Source organism: Bison bison, unplaced genomic scaffold, assembly GCF_000754665.1.
Source record: "Bison bison bison isolate TAMUID 2011002044 unplaced genomic scaffold, Bison_UMD1.0 scf7180017864108, whole genome shotgun sequence".
Taxonomy (NCBI): Eukaryota; Metazoa; Chordata; class Mammalia; order Artiodactyla; family Bovidae; genus Bison; species Bison bison.
In genome coordinates this window covers 3,350,715-3,367,044 of record NW_011494680.1, presented here as the reverse complement: position 1 = coordinate 3,367,044, position 16,330 = coordinate 3,350,715, and positions in this window count along the sequence as shown.

Genomic DNA, 16,330 nt, shown 5'->3' with positions numbered 1-16,330 from the left:
CCAGGCAAGAACACTGGAGTGGGTTGCCATTTCCTTCTCCAATGCATGAACGTGAAAAGTGAAAGTGAAGTTGCTCAGTCGTGTCCCACTCTTAGGGACCTCATGGACTGCAGCCTACCAGGCTCCTCCATCCGTGGTATTTTCCAGGCAAGAGTACTGGAGTGGGGTGCCATTGCCTTCTCTGTAAGATATATGAGCTTACAGTAAAAGATAGAAATAAAAATAAAACCATGAGAGTAAAAGTCACAAGCGACAGAATCGACAGTATTAATCACCAGCAAAATTAGATCTGCGTGCATGTGTGCTAAGTCACTCCAGTCTTGTCCAACTCTTTGTGACCCTGTGGACTGTAGCCCACCAGGCTCCTCTGCCCATGGGATTCTCCAGGCAAGAATACTGGAGTGGGCTGTCATGCCCTCCTCCAGGGGATCTTTCCAAACAGGGATTGAACAATCGAACCCAGCTCTCTTATGTCTCCTGCAATGGCAGGTGTGTTCTTTACCACTAGTGCCACCTGGGAAGCTCCAGAATTAGACCTACCCGCTTGAGCGAACTCCGGGAGTTGGTGATGGACAGGGAGGCCTGGCGTGCTGCAGTTCATGGGGTCGCAAAGAGTCGGACACAACTGAGCGACTGAACTGAACTGAACCCTCAAAGGCTTCAGAATATAGAATTACTATTCACAGAATATAAAATAAATACGTCTCAATTCTGTATGAAAACAAAAGTTGGACTCCTTGAGGTCAAAATATTTTGTACGTTTTTCTATATTGTTGTATATACTTTAGATATTGTAATCTTTTAGTGACTGGAAGATTACTGGCCCATAATAAGCCCTCAGTTCTTATATACTCAATACATGAATGGTAAAGGAAAAAGAAAATATCAAAATTAATAGGCAGGTTTAAGAGCTACAAATAAAAATTCCAGAAATTAAAGAATTCAATGGATAGGCCAGCAGCGGATGAATGGACAAGCAAAATGTGGTATATATGCACACACTGGAATATTAATTGGCCATAAAAAAGGAAGGAAGTACTGATACATGCTACAACATGGATGAAGACTGAAAACATTATGTCAAGAGTGAAAGAAGTCAGACACAAAAGCTCTTATGTTGTATGTTTCATTTATATGAAATATGCAGAATAGATAAATCCATAAGACTAACACTTAAGAGGCAAACTGCAGAGTGGTGGTTGCCAGGGACCAGCAGAGGCAGGAAATGGGGAATAATTGCTTAACAGTTACAGGGTTTTTCTTGGGAGGTGAAAATGTTGTGGAACTAGACCGAGGTGATGGATGCACAGTGTTAAGAATATATTAAATACCACTGAATTTTTCATGTTAAAATGATTATGTTATGCTATGTGAATTGCCACTCAATTTAAAAAATTACAATGAAAGGTGAATAAAGTGAAAATACATACATAAGGAAATCACTTAGAATGCAAAACGAGAAGAAGCAGAACTGGGGAAGATGAACTACAGAATTGAGAAAGGTGTACAAGGAGAACAGAAGAACAACATCCAACAAATACCTAATCAGAATTCCTAAAGGAGAAAATAAAGACAACACAAAAATCCTAGAGAAAATTTGATAGAGACAAAAATGGATTTAGGTTCTTTTCTTCCTAACTATCACTGCTTTCATTTCTTCTAGTCTAGGGTGTATTTATCATTTCACACCCTGCACTTTTTACATATTATAAATATAACATAATTGTATGGTTCCCTCAATTGTCATTTTACCAGCTACATAACATTCTATTACTTGGCTATACAGCAATTTAGTAAACCAGTCTGCTCTTGTCTAGTCCAAAGCTCAGTAAACTGCAACACATGGGCCAAATTTCAACCACCTCTCTTTTTATAAGGCCCACCATCTAAGAGATCAAACTGCCAGCATTCACTGGATCATGGAGAAAGCAAGGGAATTCCAGAAAAACATCTACTTCTGTTTCATTGACTATGCTAGAGCCTTTGCCTATGGATCACAACAAACTGTGGAAAATTATTAAAGAGACAGGAATACCAGACCACCTTACCTATCTCCTGAGAAACCTGTATGCAGGTCAAGAAGCAAAAGTTAGAACTAGACATGGAACAACTGACTGGTTCAAAATTGAAAAAGGAGTACAACGAGGCTGAATATTGTCTCCTTGCTTATGTAACTTCTATGCAGAGTACATCATGAGAAATGGGAGCTGGGTGAACCACAGGCAGGAATCAAGATTTCCAGGAGAAATACCAGAAACTTCAGATATGCAGATGATACCATTCTAATGGCAGAAAGTGAAGAGGAACTAGAGAGCCTCTTGATGAGGGTGAAAGAAGAAAGTGAAAAAGTAGGCTTGAAACTCAACATTAAAAAAATCTAAGCTCATGGCATCCAGTCCCATCACTTCATGGCAAACGGAAAAGGAAAAAGTAGATGCAGTGACAGATTTTACTTTTTGGGGCTCCAAAATCACTGTGGATGGTGACTGCAGCCATGAAATTAAAAGACACTTGCTCCTTAGAAGGAAAGCTGTGACAAACTTAGACAGTGTATTAAAAAGCAGAGATATCACTTTGCCCACAAATGTTCATACAGTCAAAGTTATGGTTTTTCCAGTAGTTATGTACGGATATGAGAGTTGGATCACAAAGAAGGTTGAGCACTGAAGAACTGATGCTTTCTAATGTGGTGCTGGAGAAGACTCTTGAGAGTCCCTTGGACTGCAAGGAGATCAAACTAGTCAATCTTAAAGGAAGTCAACCCTGAATATTCATTGGAAGGAACGTTGCTGAAGCTGAAGGCTCAATACTTTGGCCACCTGATGCAAAGAGCCAACTCATTGGAAAAGACCCTGATACTGGGAAACATTGAAGGCAAAAGGAGACAGAGGTGGCAAAGGATGAGATGGTTAGATAGCATCACTAACTCAATGGACACGAATCTGAGCAAAGTTCAGGAGATAGTGGAGGACAGAGGAGCCTGGCATGCTCCTCCATGGGGTCACAGTCTGACACAGCTTAGTGACTGAACAACAGCAACAAGCTAAAATGTTTTTTATGTATTTAAACGTTGAAAAGGGAATCAAAAGAACAATATTTCATGACTTGCAGAAATTATATAAAATTTGAATTCAATTTTCCACAAATATTTATTGGAACCCAGCCACACCCATATATTCATAACTTTGTTCAAGGAAAAGCTGAGCATGAGAGGCAGATACTACATAAAAATAAAAAAAATTACCATCCAACCCTTTAAGTTCACCAACTTCTGGTTTATACAGTTCCAACTGTTCACCATTCGAAAACAATCCTCTCATACCTTCATGAATAATTTTTCTTCTTTTTTGATTATTATCTTGAGATAAACTCCCAGAAGTGAGTGTGAGTCAGTGGCTATGAGCACTTTGATGACCTCTAGATGTGACACCAGATTGCTCTTCACAAGAATTGTACCAATTTCCAGCAGCCAATGAGGGTGTATGAGGGTACCAATTTCCACTCACATGACATCCTATCTCATGACATCCTATGATGACATCCTGTCTCAATCTTGAAATGACCTTAAGCTGAGTGCCCACATCTTGGCCACTCAGATAACTGTGTATTTCATCATGATCCAATCCACAAGGCAGACACCTTCGTCAGACACTTGCCTTATGAAAGGATGTACCCATAACAAAATCTTCAGAGCTGAGGCTTCTCTTCATTTCTGGAAACAATAAACACCTCTCTGAATCATCTTTAACTTTATCAGAGCCAATTCAGGGGTAGGCTCATATTCTCCACTTCTGGATATAACTAAGATTCAAGACATGAGCATAACTTAGAAAAAGTTGGATGTTCATCACCCTTTCACCTTTCCTCTCTGTGTGCTTCCTCAACACTCTGATTTTCAATATGGAGAAATATCCAGCGTGATATATTTATTGTTCAAAGTCTCACGGCTAATTAGTAACACATGTATGACTTGAATCTCCTTCAAGTGTTCCTGCCATTATCCTCTGTAGTTGTTCACTGTGGTAAGTGATACTGAATGAATTAAGCTCCCCAGTGAGATTTGCTTTGGTTATATGCAATGATAAATTAACCTCATGGCAGCCAAATATGAAGGGTTAGAGCTCTGATGAGCCTCAGTTTTATGGATCCACATAATGTACTTGAAGAGTCATAAATGTGCAGAAGACCAACTTGTTCAGCAAATAATAAGGCAATGACCTCCCTCTTTAAATCCCTGCAGTTATTGGCTGTTGTAGTTTAGTCACTGAATCGTGTCCGACTCTTCGCAACCCAGTGGACACCAGGCTCCTCTGTGCATGGGATTCTTTAGGCAAGAATATAGGAGTGGGTTGCCATTTCCTTCACCAGGGGATCTTCCTGACCCAGGGATTGAACCCGTGTCTCCTGCATTGGCAGACAGATTCTTTACCACTGCACCACCTGCAAATCATAGCATGGCTAAGATGCTGCAGGCAGGCCCAGAGCAGAGGGGTAGAGAACAGGCAATATAAGGGGTATAAGAAACAGGGTTTCTTAAATGTGTGGCATCTGTCTCCATACCGTGACATTCATAATTTGTCTTTCTTTTCATTTTCTGTATTGAAGATAATTTACAATTTTATGTTGTCACCGAACAGTAGAAGCAACGGCTTAACTTTCCCAATCTCCTTTTGACAGTTCGGCCAGGGTACCAGCAGTCACAGATGCTTTTCTAAGCAGGAGAGTGAGTACATTTTCCTCCCCAGCCCACCCCACAGTCCTGCTGTGACCAGGCTCATGTCCACGGAAGACCCTGGTAAGATCTGGAAGGAAATCAAAGCAAAGAGCCCTCCCTGTCCCCCACCCTGGGGCTCCCAGTGCTTCCAGCTCAAATTGTTCCCCTTACCAGACTGGCACTAGTAATCGCAGGCAGGTTTCCGCTCCGGCAACCCCAACTCCTGCATGAATCTCCTCTGAAATTTGTCCAGGAAAGGGAGCCGGAACCATAGGCTTAACTTCTATCCCCACCGTGCCGATTTCACTAGAAAACCCATTGCTTCCCCTCCTTCTAGTGAAACTGTACACAAAGGCAGCAATTGAACCTCACACATGGAAATCAAAGCCTGGATTATTGAATATCAAAGCTCCCCACGGGGCAGCCCCAAGGCCCGCAGCCCCCTTCCTCACCTCATCCCCTGTACTGCCTTCAGTCTGACAGCTTCCACCTGGACTCCCAAGCCTCCCTTCCAGCCTGATTTCCCACTCGTAATTAAATTCAGAGTGCATCTGGCTCACAAAAGACCCTTAGTAACACTGATTCAGCACCTGTTTTCTGAATACCTACTGTGTACCAGGGCTTCTGCCTCTCTCTGAGGATTTAAAAATTCATAAGGCCCAGTGCCTATCTATCATCCAAAGAATAGAAGACAGATAAAAGAAAAATTACAATTTAGTGTATTGTAACAGTGCAACTTAATGAAATCTATCAAAGCCTAGAACCTTCCGTGGCTCAGCGGTAAAGAATCCACTTGCAACGCAGGTGACACAAGAGAGGCAGGTTTGATCCCTGGGTTGGGAAGGTCCCTTGGAGGATGAAATGGCAGCCCACTCCAGTATTCTTGCCTGGAAAATTCCATGGACAGAGGAGCCTGGAGGGCTACAGTCCATGGAGTCACAAAGAGTTGGATAGGAATGAGTGACTGAGCATGCTCACACATCAAATCCTAAATTGCATGTGCTTTCCCTAAGTCAGTAACTGTATGTGTGGCCCAAGGACTTGGGCTTTCAGATTAAATAAAAGAAGCATTCAAATCCCAGCTCTGCTACATATGGGCTATATAATAGGAGGCAAATTGTTTAATTTATCTGGGTCTTCATCTCCTTATCTAATACACTGGTCTTGAAGACACACTGGTTTTCAGGTGTGTTGTGTGGCATCACAGCAAGAGAGTGAATTGAGCATCCGGATTATCGATCATTATCATTCCAGGAATGGGCAAGGGGGTGGGGCAGCTTGGAGGTCATTTCACATAGGAAGTAAAAAAGAGCTGGGTAGGAGACAGGAGCCTTAGGTTAAGCCAAGGTCCTCTTCTCATGGGGTCTGGATATGCCTGCAGGATAGAGGCTGGGGGTGGGGGCTGGGGAGTAGAGCAGCCATGAGTCTATTTTGTGAAGGACCACAGAGACCTCCTGGAAAGGGGTTTGCCATCTGCAGCAAGAGAACCAGGTGGGCAACACAGCCCGACATCAATGCCCCACTCAGGCTCAGGGGAGACTCTGAGGCTACCGAGGAGCCTTCTCTGGGTTGGGCTCCCACTGGACCCCCAGGAACTTACACAAGACCTTAGGGAGGAGCTACAAGACACAGAAGGCTATTTCCACAATTAATCTCACCAAGTCATAACACAAAGCTGCTCCTCCATGAGACGGAAGAGATCGGGAGGGATGCAAGGATTAAGAGGAAGTCTCCCCACGCCTCTGGGACTGTGCCAAGGCTTCTGCACTTCATCTAAGCCCTTAGAGCCTCTGCAGGCTGAGAGGCTTACGCTGGGCCAGCAGTGGCCTCGGTGGTGAAGCAACTTATTCTCTGAGAAACCGAAGCTAGGGACATCATTGCAGGAATCCAAAGCCCAAACCAGAGCAGGAGACCAGGAAGAGGGCTGGTGACATGGCCATCGTGGCAAAGGGTCTGAACCTCTGACCACACAGGAGCCACCACCAGCTCCCCAGAGAGTGGAGGCAGTTCTCGGGGGACCTGGAGCCTCCACTTAACCAAGAGAAACAGAGCCAGAGAGCAGTACTCTCCCCACTGCTACTGTGACTTGGTTTTTGTACCCTTCATTTGGAGCAGCCAGGGATGTCCAGTTTGCAGCTGTTCGCTCTCAGACGTGTTAAAAGTGCATTGCTGGGAGAAAATGTGTTGTCAAGTGCAATTCATACCTAGGATGTAAAGAGAAACAAAAGAACCCAGCCCCCTCCCCATGCTCCCATGTTACCTGGAATGCATAACGAGCGGGGCTAAATGGCCAGGGCCCATTACAGTGGCATAGGAGGGACACTGAGGACCCCTATGGCATAAAGACATGGCAGGATCAGGGAGGAAACCCAGGCACAGGGCTGGGGTCCCACAGAAGGAGAACTTGGAATCTTTTCACCAGCGAGGAAGTGAAAGGCAATGGCCTAGATGCATTTGGTTTTCCAAACCACACTGAAGAAATTCAACCCTACATCCCTAACAATGACAAGGAAGCAGACAGCCTGTGGGCCCATAGGTACCAGCAGCACAAAGTTCTCTGCCCACCTGACAGCTAGAGGAAGCAGGTTATCACCCTGCAGGATGGTGATTAGGCTCTGGCTGGAGGCACAGATCTGAAGAACCCATGCTCTGGGTATCTTCCCTTTGAGCGCTGTTCCCACTGTCCAGTGTTAAACATCGGGGCTTTCAGAAGAAGACAGACTGCCAGGAGGAGTGAGCCGGGAAGTTTTAATAGAGCTTGGAAGCCACAAAGCCCAGCTATCCAGCCAAGTGACGAGTTAACGCTGAGTCTTGCTTGAAGCCTGTTCAAACAAAATCTCCCTTTCATTCTTGATGTAGAAAGAAGAGCTTCTCTCAGACTTTCCCCTATTAATTTCTCTGCCCCGGAGGAAAGAGGAAGTCTTTCTTTTCCTAACAACCAAAAAAAAAAAAAAAATCACAAAACATTCTTCAGGCATCTGTGCAATCACAGAGCCCAGCTCAGACACGGCTCACGGTGGGCCCGTGATTAGAAGCCAGATATTCACAAATGAGTCCACTCTGCTCACCGCAGGATGGTTTTCCTGAAACATTTTCTTTTCCTTCAAGAACAAAACCCTCTTTCTCTAAAAAAGGGAACGTCATGGGGTCCAAGGGCCCACAAGAGACCGGTCTTATCTACTTCCATGTCCCTAGTGTCCAGGGTCTACACAGAGCCCACTCAGGACCGTTACATGAACTGAAAGAAAAAGAATAGAAAAGCTCCAGAAACGAAGGAGATGCACACGCTGCCTTCTTCACTTCAGAGGGGTAAAGGCTATGTCAGAAGTCAGCCGACTTTTACTGTAAGAGGATGGGTAGTGAATAGTTTAGGTTTTATGGGCCCATAAGCAAAATCATAATTGGTGCTTTCGAACTGTGGTGCTGGAGAAGATTCTTGAGAGTCCCTTGGACTGCAAGGAAATCAAACCTATCAATTCTAAAGGAAATCAACCCTGAATATTCGTTGGAAGAACTGACGCTGAAGCTGAAGCTTCAATACTTTGGCCACCTGATGTAAAGAGCTGACTCACTGGAAAAGATCCTGATGCTGGGAAGAACTGAGGGCAAGAGGAGAAGTGGGTGACAGGGGATGAGATGGTTGGATGGCATCACTGACTCAGTGCACATGAGTTTGAGCAAATTCTGGGAGATAGTGAAGGATAGTGAAACCAGGCGTGCTGCTGTTCATAGGGTCTCAAAGAGTAGGACACAAATTAGTGACTGAACAACCACAAGAAAAATCAAGATATTTTAGGGGCTGCTGCTGCTGCTGCTGCTAAGTCGCTTCAGTCGTGTCCGACTCTGTGCGACCCCATAGACAGCAGCCCACCAGGCTCCCCCGTCCCTGGGATTCTCCAGGCAAGAACACTGTAGTGGGTTGCCATTTCCTTCTCCAATGCAAGAAAGTGAAAAGTGAAAGTGAAGTCGCTCAGTCGTGTCCAACTCTTCGCGACCCCGTGGACTGCAGCCCACCAGGCTCCTCCGTCCACGGGATTTTCCAGGCAAGAGTACTGGAGTGGGGTGCCATCGCCTCCTCCAATTTTAGGGGCATGTACATAATAAAAGGAAAACAAATTTCCATAATTTTTTTTCAATCACTTGAAAATATAAAAACCATTTTAGCTCCTGAGGGCCATATAAGAACAAGCAGCAGGCCATACCTGGCCTACAGACCATGTAAACCAACCCCTGGCTTCTGTCCTCAGCTACTCCACCGAAGATCTATCTGTCTTTTTCACATTCACATAAATTAGTGTCTAATTTACTGAGCTTTATTTGATCAAAGCAGAGGAGCATAAGATGCAGTGATGTATACCCATTTAATTTCCAAATCATTAAATGCTTTTGTTCAACCCATGTTCAAATAATAAGGACAAATAGCCAATACACATAGAATTAAATTCAGTTTCTTATCTATACCAGCTGAAACTATGTTTTTAAATATATATAAAATGGCAAACCACAGAATTTTCACCTAAAGAAGGACACTGATTTTTTTTAAGATCCTAAGCCATAATCATATGTCAGGGGAAAGGAATTACTCAGGACCACATACAAACCTGTCAGAGTAGAGAATGGTGACCAGGTAGGATAAGCTTGCTCTTTAGAATCACCATGCCTGGGCTCAAGAGCAGACTCTGTGCTCTCACCTGTGTTACACTGTGCAAATTATGTAACCTCTCTGAAACTTGCTGTCTTCTTTGCTTAAAAAAAAAAAAATCTATCTTACTGCAAGATTCAAAATAATATGGGAAAAGAAGCAGGCCCATGTACATTAACCAAATTGAAGCCATTATTTCCAGTAGATTTTTAACAGTGAGGACACTGTCAGTGCATGACCTGAACCTTGGCAGTTTAGACAGCTTCCTCTGTGATGAATGTGAGAGCGACTGGGTGACCCCACATTCCCCACAAAATATATTTCCCCACCAGCGTCCTAGGATGCCAGAAAGGCCGTATTCCTCAATATACCAGGTGGTAGGTGGGCTGCAGTCCATGCGGTCGCTACGAGTCAGACACGACTGAGCGACTTCACTTTCACTTTTTCACTTTCATGCATTGGAGAAGGAAATGGCAGCCCACTCCAGTGTTCTTGCCTGGAGAATCCCAGGGATGGGGGAGCCTGGTGGGCTGCTGTCTATGGGGTCACACAGAGTCGGACACGACTGAAGTGACTTAGCAGCAGCAGCAGCAGACATTAAAAACAAATTCCAGTTAAGTATCACTGATTTTAATGCTACCTAGATAAGAACTTTTATGTACACAATCTCTTATAATTTGAACTGCAACCCTGGAAGGTGATCGAAGCAAAAGTCATTATTTCTACTTCATAGACCAGAAAACAAACAAAAACTGGACTCGGAGTCAGAGACTCTGAGGTCAAATTCCAACTCTATCATATGCATTTTGTGACCTGGAAGTTATTATCTGACCTCTCTTAGTCTCAGTTTTCTTATCTCTAAAATGGGCACCTGTATTATCGAGATTTTTATTTGAAATACCTAGCACATCATCTGGAACATGGTGTGTGTGTGTGTGTGTGTGTGTGCATGCACACACCCATGCACGCTCAGTCACTCAGTTATGTCAGACTCTTTTGTGACCCCAAGGACTGTAGACCGCCAGGCTCCTCTGTCCATGGAATTCTCCAGGCAAGGATACTGGAGTGGGTTCCCATCCCCTTCTACAGGGGATCTTCCCAACCCAGGGATTAAACCCGCAGCTCCCATGGCTCCTGCACTGACAGGCAGATTCTTTACCACTGCACCACCTGGGAAGTCCCTCTGGAACTTAGTAGGGGTCAATAAATATGAGTTTATACTGTATGGTCAGATGACAAAAATCAGACTGATATGGCATGCATTAATGTAAGCTCCTCAGACATTTGTGGCCAAATGTTTCAGATAAGATGACCTCTCACAGTTTTTGCAAAAATGGTTCTCAGGAAGTTGGCAAATTCTTTGAGTCTCTGAATACAGAGAGTTGCTGCCAAATCTCAGAGCCTGTCGACCTGCTGGAATGTCTTGGTCAAATTAATAGATAGTCTCATATTCTCAATATTTGCCTCTTTTTTCATTCAAGCCCAGAGGACTGATGCTTCTGTATCACATGACCCCAAGTGGTCTCTTACATAGTCACCCACAAGCCAAAGTAAAAGTGTTATTCACTCAGTCGTGTCCAACTCTGTGACCCCATGGACTGAATGTAGCCCACCAGGCTCCTCTGTCCATGGAATTCTCCAGGCAAGCATACTGGAACAGGTTGCCATTCCTTTCTCCAGGGGATCTTCCTGACCCAGGTACCGAACCCAAGTCTCCTTTGCTGCAGGCAGATTCTTTACCGTCTGAGCCACTAGGGAAGCCCACTCACAAGCCAAGGGAAACACATAAAAAAATATTTGCTCTTCTCTCTCTAACATCTTACCGGAATGCATTTGAAATATTACTCGCCTATTCGGCAAATAGACAGAGAGACACATTTGTAAATAGGGACAATGCAAAGTGATAAAGGTCATAATAAGAGAAAAACTGAAGTGCCATGGGATTAACTAACCTTTCCCAGTGGAATCAAAGAAGATTTCACATAGAAGACAGCATGGATCTAAATTGTAAAGAAGGAATTTTAGGAAGTATCTCTTTCTCCTCATTTTCCTCTCACCTCTCTGATCACCTCTTGCTGTTCTTCCTTATGTTCCTCCCCATTTAGATGTTGCTATTTCCCCAAGGTTCCATCTTCAGGGCTCTGCTCATCATTCTCAGGTTTTAGCTGGTGGTATCAATTCCAAATCTATATCAATGACACCAATGCCCCTCTTAAGCTCTATTTGTAACTGGCCAGCAATCTTTCTGGGCTTCCCTGGTGGCTCAGTCAGTAAAGAATTCACCTGCAATGCAGGAGACCTGGGTTCTATCCCTGGCTTGGGAAGATCCCCTGAAGGAGGGCATGGCAACCCACTCCAGTATTCTCATCTGGAGAATCCCACGGACAGCGGAGCCTGGCGGGTTACAGTCCATAGAGTCACAGAGTCGGGCACAACTGAGTGTGCGTGCACAGTGGTCTTTCCCACCACTCCCCTGTCTTTGTCACTGGCACCCTCATCATTCAGATGCAGACCCTCAGATTCCCTCCCTAGACTTTCTTCTCTTGATCCCATCATTGATAAGTTACCATGTGCTCTCTTTTCTGTCTCTTAAATATCTCCCTGTGTCCTCTGTTTGCCCGGGGTTGATCATCTGTTACCTGGATTGCTTGTAACCTCCTCCATGGTCTCCTTGCTTCCTGACTCAAACTCCTTCAAGCCATTCTCCACTCTGCAAATGGAGGGATTTTTCTAAAATATGTCTCATCTTGATAACCCCCAGCTGCATGGCTCCTCACTACGCTCAAGTTCAGACCTTACCTCTGAGCATGGTGTTGAGTGCCTTTCATGATCTTGCACCTACTTTACCACTTGAACCCTATCTCCTATCACTCCCCGCATAAAGTGCCCAGAATCTGGCCTTACCCCACACAAGCAGCCCAAGCATCTCACACCTCTGTGCTCTGTGCTATTTCTTCAGGCTCTTTCCTCACCTCTTTCCTGCCTGGCTCACTGCAACCTAAGCTGCGGTTCTGGCTGCTCTGGGATTCAATGCTCCCTTTGCTCTCTTCCATCACAGAAATCATCAAAATGTACCGAATCGTACTGTCTCTTCTGCTTCCCTCAATATACCACTCCTGGAGGCCAGGGACTTGAGCTCGATCCTCTTTGCATCCTCAGAACCCAACATAGACCTCGTACATGTGTGCCAAAGAGTCATGAGACTCAGAGAGATCCATTTATTCTCTTAAGGTTTATTCATTCCATATATATTGCTTGGGTGCCTACTGTGTGGTAGGTATGGTTCTGGATGTTGGAGATGCAGCATTGATTAATACAAACAAACACCTCTGCTGGACTTCACTGGTGGTCCAATGGTTAAGAATCTGCCTGCCAATGCAGGGAACAGAGGTTCAATCCCTGCTCCAGGAAGATTTCACATACTGCAGAGCAACTAAGCCTCTGAGCTCCAACTACTGAACCTGCACTCTAGATCCCAGGCTCTGCAACAAGAGAAGCCTTGGCTATGAGAAGCCCTCGCACTACGACTAGAGAGTAGCCCCCACTCACCACAACTAGAGAAAGATTGCTCACAGCACTGAAGACCCAGTGTAGCCAAAGATAAATCAATAAAATTGTTGGGTTTTTTTAAATCTTTACTGTCAGAAAACATACATTCTGGGCGTGGGAGGCAGAGGGAACCACATTCTATTAAGATTTCACACCAGTACTTAAAGGCAAGGACAGAAATGGAACCTAAAGCATAAAATGTCCAATGCATTCATTTCTTCCCTCATCATTCATTCATTATTCAATTAGCAGCCAAATAATGAGCAGCTATTTCATACCAGTCACTCTATTCAAACACTTCACACATACACACACACACACACACACACACACATCAAATACTAGTTTAATGTCTTCTTCCCATCCCCATCTTCCCCCCAAAATTGTAAGCAATTTCCATTGCTTAGTAAATATTTGTTGAATTCATAGTATTTGGACAGATGGTTAACTATGAAAGGCTGGCTAGCAAGGCACAGTCTGTCGCCTTCAATATGTTCTGATGTATCTAAATTTGTTAGGAAAAGTTAAAAACAAAATTATTGCTCAAATAGTAACCACCATCCTTCAAGGGTTTTTGTTTAGAGGACTATGGAGCTACCTACTAGTTTAGGTTTTGTGGGGGGTTTTTTTTGACAAGCAGAGCCCCTGTGAATTTTGCAGAAGCTTCAACCATCTTGTTCCTGATTCCTGGGAGTCATCACATCCTCCAACCTTCCCCTCCAAAACAAGACAAAAGCCAAAAAGAACAAGAGGAGCCAGAGAGGTCCTTCGCACAGAAGGCAGAGATCCTGTGATGCCTGGAAGAGTGGCTGCGGCCACACTGAGAGAGCTAACACGCCTCCATGAAGCCTGTCAGCTCCAGTGAACTTCTTCCAAGGGGGAATTTCTTGAAGTTCCATCTCCTCTCTCAAAACTGTGGCACAGAATTTTACCTGTCCTCGAGAGAGACACACATGCCACTGTGATCCTGTGGACCTCCATGTGGGTTTCAGATCTCCTTGTGTGAGAAGAGCGACTGGACCACTCTCCCAGCCCAGGTGCTCTTTGAAATTGATGAGATGTCCGTGTCTAGTTCCCAATTCCTCCCCTGGGCTCCCCTCTCTCCTCTAGGACTGTTCTGTCATTCTCTGATTAAGGAACCAAGCAAAGGCTTCAGAGTGCAGGCAGCCCTGAGGAGGAGCTCGTGTCTTTTTCTTAGAATCAAAGACTCTTAGAAGTGGAAAGAATCTTAAAGATCCACTATAACTCTCTATTCAACAGATGAGAAAACCAAACACTAGGTGGATGGCGTAGTCTGCTCAGGCTGCCTCAACAAAATACTACAGGCTGAGGGCTTTGACCACAGAAATTCCTTTTCCCATAGTTCTGGAGGTTGGAAGCCCGAGATCAGGTGTGTCGGGAAGATTGGTGTCTTCTGAGGCCCCGTCTCTCCTTGGCTTGCAGATGGCCAGCCAGCTTCCACTTGTGTCCTCAGCGGGTCTTTTCTCTGTGTGTTTAGGTTTCCTCTTCTTATAATGACACCAGTCAGAATAGATGAGCGCTCACTCCACTGACCTCATTTTAGCTTAAGCACCTCTCTGAGATTCTATTTCCAAATATAGTCATGTTCTGAAGTACCAGGGGCTAGGGCTTCAACACATGAACTTACCAGGTGACGTGGAGGTGGGTACAGGGGTGCACACTTTGACCCACAGCCCCAGGGGTCTCCAAGATGCCTCAGGCTTTCCCAAAACTGCTCCTTCTCAACATCTAGGTCTCCCAGAAGCCTTCTATGGCCATTGAATTCAATGTTATACCCCTAGGTCACTTTGTCCCCAAGACTCTTCAAATGGCCTCTGACTTACAATGGTTCAACTAAACAAATTGTTTACTTTACAGTGGTATATAAAAGCAATACACATTCAGTGGGGGAAAAAGCTTACTTAATTTTGAATTTTGACCTTTTCCTGGCCAGTAACACATGGTCTGATCCTGTTTCATGACACTGGGCAGTGGCAGCTAGTCACATCAGTCAACCACTCGATCGTGATGAAGACCAAACAAAACACTTACAACCACTCTGTATGCACATAACCATTCCACTTTTCACTTTCAGTACAGTGCCAGCAAAGTACACGAGATACTCAAACTTTATTATAAAACAGGCTTTGCGTGAGATGATTTGGCCCAAATGCAGGCTCATGTGAGTGTTATGAGTACATTTAAAGTAGGCGAGGCTCAGCTTGAATGTCCGTAGGTTAGGTGTATTAAATGTCTTTCGACTTAAGATATTTTCAATTTATAACTGGTTTATCAGGGTGTAACCCCATCATGAGAGGAGGAAGATCTGTATTTCCTTTTCTTCACAACATTTGTCATTTTCCACCATGAGAACAGCCACATGTAAGGCTTTAGAAGAAAATCCATATTCCTTATCTTGGCTAACAAAGCCCTAATAGGATGCAACATCGATCTCCTCTCCAGTAGCATCTTCATCACTCTCTCCCTCTCCCTCCACACTCCAAACACCCTGACCTCCCTTCTTCCTTTTCCCTGAAAGAACATTCCAACTTAATTTCCATCTCAGGGTCTTTCCACCTGCTGTTCCCTTGACCTGACACCCTGACCTTCCCTTTCTTCAGACGACTTCTTGCCATTCAGATTGAGTTATTAATCTAACCTCTTTAAAAGACTTTTGTGGTGGCAGGAATAAATTGGAAAATTGGAATGGACATATACACATTACTATATTTAAAAATAGATAATAAGAATCTACTGTGTAGAAGGCAATGGCACCCACTCCAGTACTCTTGCCTGGAAAATCCCATGGATGGAGCAGCCTGGTGGGCTGCAATCCATGGGGTCGCTGAGGGTCAGACACAACTGAGCGACTTCACTTTCACTTTTCACTTTCATGCATTGGAGAAGGAAATGGCAAGCCACTCCAGTGTTCTTGCCTGGAGAATCCCAGGGACAGGGGAGCCTGGTGGGCTGCCGTCTATGGGGTCGCACAGAGTCGGACACGACTGAAGCGACTTAGCAGCAGCAGCGGCAGCAGTATAGGACAAGGAACTCTACTCAATACTCTGTAGCGACCTGTATGGAAATAGAATCTAAAGAGTGGCTATGTGTATAACAGGCTTTCCATGTGGCGCTAGTGGTAAAGAATCTGCCTGCCAACGCAGGAGGCGCAAGAGACACAAGTTCAACCCCTGGGTCGGGAAGATCCTCTGGAGTAGGAAATGGCAACACACTCCAGTATTCTTGCCTGGAAAATCCCATGGACAAAGGAACCTGGTGTGCTATAGTCCATGGAATCACAAAGAGTTGGACATAAATGAGCACACAGCACACACGTGTGTATATGTACAACTGGTTCACTTTGCTATATACCTAAAACTAAACACAACATTGTAAATCAACTGTATTCCAATAAAAATTAATTT